Source organism: Triticum dicoccoides, chromosome 1B (assembly GCF_002162155.2).
Source record: "Triticum dicoccoides isolate Atlit2015 ecotype Zavitan chromosome 1B, WEW_v2.0, whole genome shotgun sequence".
Taxonomy (NCBI): Eukaryota; Viridiplantae; Streptophyta; class Magnoliopsida; order Poales; family Poaceae; genus Triticum; species Triticum dicoccoides.
In genome coordinates this window covers 208,482,188-208,487,263 of record NC_041381.1, presented here as the reverse complement: position 1 = coordinate 208,487,263, position 5,076 = coordinate 208,482,188, and the positions used below count along the sequence as shown (strand labels likewise).

Below are 5,076 nucleotides of genomic sequence, written 5' to 3'. Positions count from 1 at the left end.
ATATTATTCTGTTACTCTACTTGAACTGATGAATTCAAGCGGTTGAATTGATGCTTTCTGCTGCTGTTAAAAATTGTCTTCTTTAGTTCAAATTTTTTTTTTGTAATTTTTTTTGTCGAAATGGGGCGTGTAATATATCGTAGGAAAGCTCTCTTGACGTCCACATTACAATCTTATAATTTGTTTTTGCAAAAATTTATGATTTAAGAGCAGTTTTGAAAAAACCGTTTTTTTCAAAACCGAAAATGCTAATCGTATTTTGGACTTAATTTTCAAACGGTTTGTCGGAATTGAGCAAATGAGATGGCGTTGGAAAGCTTGTGAAAATCCGCATCTTCCATATATCTACTATTTTTTCAAATTCTATATGATTTAAAAGTAATTCGAAAAACAGTGAAATTCTGGGCGAAATGTATTTTCAATGTTTTTTGCAAACGGTTTGTCGTATTGACGCAAATGATACGGCGTTGGAAAGCTATGGAAAATGCACAACTTTTGCGTATAGAAAGTTTCTTCTAATTCCTTACAGTTTAAATATGAATTCAAATACGGTTAAAATTGGTTTTGAACGCGGTTTTTTGAAAAAGTTTGTCGAAATGGGGCAAATAATATACCGTTGGATAGCTATCGAAAATGCGAAACTTAGTCATGTTGGACGTTTTCTCTACTTCGCAACCGTTTAAGAGTAATCTTGAATACGGCATGACGGATCCTGCTGTTTTCTCGTCTGAAAAACAGAGTAGTCGTACTGATATATGTGTATGTTTGTACTGAGCTGTTTTTTGTAGAGTAATTTTAAATGGTTCCAAAAAGGTACTTGTACTGATGCTTGCATGTGTTTGTACTAAGCGTGTTTTCACTAACTAGACTTTGCTCTATTTTTTGGGTAATATTTTTGTCATAAATTTTCAAAGGTTTACTGTATCCTAGCCCTGAACTTGCATGGTTTATATTGTTGAACTGAATGTTATTGTATCGTCGCCCGTGTACTTGCATGGTTTATATCATCAAACTGAATGATATTTTTTTAAAGAAAATGTTTTTTTATTCTTTTTTTGAACTAAACATTTTTTTACAACGATAATCTGGACTTCTCTTATTTTATGACTTCTACTTTTCCCATTTGAATTGCATGGGGGTTCTTTTTGCTTGAACTTTTACAAGTTGAATTTCTGTTATTTCTTTTATTTCGAACAGACCATCATTTTTAACTTGTACTGATCAATATTGTCACAGAATTACACTTTGAATGGATCACCTTCTCCTATCTGGACTGACCACAAAACTTGCATTAGGAAACTCACAAAAACAAGGATGATTACAACGAGATCGACGAGAATGTATGAACCATACCATTTTTAGCTCAATAAATTCTATACACAGAGTACTAGTACTGAGTGCAGTTTTGGTGTTTGTACTGGGCATTCTGTTTTTTCGTTCGAAAACAGAGTAGTTGAAATGATCTCTCTATGTGTTTGTACTGAGCATGTTTTCAAAGATGGGACGTCATTTTTTTAACTTGCATAATAAAACAGTGGACTTATATCTCCGGATGTTTTGAACGGCCTCCGGTCGAGACATGAACTTATATAACTGAACCTTTTTTGGGATTACAATTTTAGATTTGTTTTCTCGTCCAAACTGACGACACCATCAGCTTCGATTTTGCATGGTTTCACTAGTTGAACTGATGGATGTTTTCTTTTTGTTTCATTCAAACTCGAACATTTTTTGCAATGAAGGATATGTACTTCCTTTTGTTTGCGACTTCATAATCCTGTTGCAACCTGATTGGTAACTGAATCCAGGTCCCTTCTTTTCTGCCAAACACAATGTTGTTAAAAGAATCAGCAGCCTGAATGTCAATCGTAGTAGCCTTTGATAGAAGAAAATACAGGTTTTATAACAAGTGCAAGCCAACTGGGAAAAAAACTGAAACTGCTCTATGTACCAAGTACACCAACTCAGGATGCCAAGCGGCATCATCCTCAATCAGTGATTCAGTTGCCATAACGTATAGTACATCAAAAACACATGCATATCACAATAGTGAGGAATATTTCATGTCTTACATATCAAACATGGTGGTTAATAATAGTAGAATCCAAACCCATAATGTACATATACTCTCGAAGAAAACTCATAATGTACACTCAAAGCCACGCGCACACCAATCTCTCACACTTCTTTTTACCGCTTCACATTTCCTTCTCTGCGGCATCACACACCACAATCCATAGAGAAAAACCTTTGTCTGCAAATAGTTAGAATCGTCTCAAATCAACCCGGACAGATCATACAGTTTCATGGAGGGTTCAACCTTGAGAGAAAGCAATCTAAACTAGAGAATACAAAATGGAAAAGATGGAGAACTAGCAATCATAGGTGACAGTGCCTGACGTTCATCGAATCATATCAGGCAACATGGACATCCTTCAGGGAGGCAGGATCCACCTTCGGAGGATCCGAATGGCGCCTTGCTCTTTCCTTCAGCTTATCTGCGGGTGACATTTGGTTTCTCTGCGGCTGGGAAGGATAGGCGCTTCTTTATCGATGAGTGGGCTAGAGATGCTCTATCAGGGACCTCAAACTTATCGGCAAATACCATGTGGTACCGAGATTTTGCTCTTGCAGACTTCGTGGACTGCATGTAGCTAGGGAGAGCTGGTGTGCTTGTTAGGCTCGCATCATCCTGGATCGAGCCTCCACTGTGCTCAGCCTCCTTGGGCGCTCAGAGCATATGCTTGTGATGCTCCTCAAGTCATCCTCCCTGTATAGCCAGCTATCTCTTTGGCTTGAAGGTCTGAATTTACCTGCAACAGAGGGGTTCTTTGATAGGGGGGTTGATGGTGATTGCCGGCTTGGTGAACGGCTCAACTTGCATGGTATTGCAGGCCTCTGGATTGAGAGAGCACGGGGCACAAAAGTATAGACTTGATGGCATCAAGAGAACAAGTGACTACCAACATCTAGCAATAAAAGCTAGGGTATAGAAAAATTGAACTGATGTTTTTTGTCATTCCAACAAACCTCCAGCATATATATTTTTGAACTGATTTTTATTCGATTATTATATTGTTGCCGTGTAGGAGGGAATTAGAAAAAGGCTCTATCATCGATGTCAGGGTAGATCAGTCAATATGCGTGTGTGTGCGCATGTGATTTAATCAATCAATGATGATGGACAACATCCCTATGTACTGTGCCTCCCATTTTGAACATACACATTTTTTTGAACACACACACTAAACTGTTTCTGGGGTTCTTAACGAGCTGATGATAGAAAAAATGTTGAACTGAAAAAATGTTGAACATCATAAATCATATATCAGTATTTTAAAAACAATCTGTATAACAAAGTGTGTGCTCCGGACACATGCAGTTCCATAGCAGTTTGACAAACACACACACACACACACACACGAGTAGCTGTTTGACACACTCAATATTCGGCATATTTCGAGTATCTGTTTACTGACATAAAGTCATAAACACAGACATGATATTGGGATCGGACTTAAGGCTTTCATCAAGCATCACTAATTCAGTTTAATTTCACCTTGGGTATTTTTGTTTGAGTTGATCTCTTGTAGGTCGACTAGTCCAGCGAGGAGAAGCAATGTGAGGCGTGCCGCAGCTAAGCCATGACCTGTGCCGAAAAGTAAGCTCAACAGTCACTACAATGACCCAAATCCAACAGCAAAAATGAATATATGTAATGCTCCAATACACACAGAATGCACACACTTAAGTTCAGAGATCCAACCCGTTTATGTTCAGGGAATAAATGCATTTAAGCTCAAAGAACAAATGCTTCAGTTTAGAACATAGTTCCTGAACTTTCTAATTAGTATAACATGTTCTGACGCCGGCACACAATGTGTACGGAGTAGCTCTATTCTTTCTGTGTGAATGTTTAAGAGGAAAATCAACCTTGAATTGCAGGAGAGAAGAGAAGTCTATGGCCGCGGGGATGCCCCTTCGGCACCGACATTCATCAGTACTAGTATGCCTGAACAATAAGTTTAGATTTGTATACTACAAGATGATGTAATAGTACATTTTTGATCAACTTGATATTCATCTGTACTAGTATGCCTGAACAATAAGTTCATATTTGTATAGTACAAGATCATGTAATAGTACATTTTTCATAGCAAAATCAGCTCTGATTCGGTCAAAAAGAGCAAACTTTCTGCTCACGCTGAATACTAGAATATAGATACAGAAACAAATCATTTTTATCTAAAGCTTCATAGCCCATTTGGCTTCAACCTTCAGAAGATGACATTTTTTGGTCACGCAAAAGACGAACATCTAACCTACAGTATATTGCACTGACTCCTTCTCACATGGTGAACTTTTTTACTTGCAGTAGCCCAAATCACAGACTATGGAGAAAGAAAGCCTCCATGACTACTTGCAGGCACAACCTGGAAGCACATTTGGGGGGAGATGGAGAAGGGAAGGAGAAGTGCAGGAGCAGGGGGTCTACGGGGATGAACCTGATCCAGAGAGTGGAGGAGGACAGCCGAATCAGGGGGGCTCCTGCTTGCGTAAATGAGAGGTTGGAGCCATGGTGGTCGGAGGGAGGGCGGCGACCGGAGCTGAAGAAGACGCTGCCGGCGATGGGGATAGAGCCGGGTGGCAGCGCGCTCGAGGAGGAGGACGGGCGGCGGTGTTGGAAATATGCCCTAGAGGCAATAATAAATTGGTTATTATTATATTTCCTTGTTCATGATAATTGTTTATTATCCATGCTATAATTGTATTGATAGGAAACTCAGATACATGTGTGGATACATAGACAACACTATGTACCTAGTAAGCCTCTAGCTGACTAGCTCGTTGATCAATAGATGGTTACGGTTTCCTGACCATGGACATTGGATGTCGTTGATAACGGGATCACATCATTAGGAGAATAATGTGATGGACAAGACCCCAATCCTAAGCCTAGCACAAAGATCATAGTTCGTATGCTAAAGCTTTTCTAATGTCAAGTATCATTTCCTTAGACCATGAGATTGTGCAACTCCCGGATACCGTAGGAATGCTTTGGGTGTACCAAACGTC

The 5,076-nt window shown here is 39.2% G+C and overlaps 1 pseudogene; it reads right to left on the bottom strand.

The window, feature by feature from the left end:
• Positions 1–2,383: 2,383 nt before the first annotated feature.
• Positions 2,384–4,264, bottom strand: LOC119350301 (annotated as a pseudogene).
• Between the last annotated feature and the right edge of the window lie 812 nt (positions 4,265–5,076).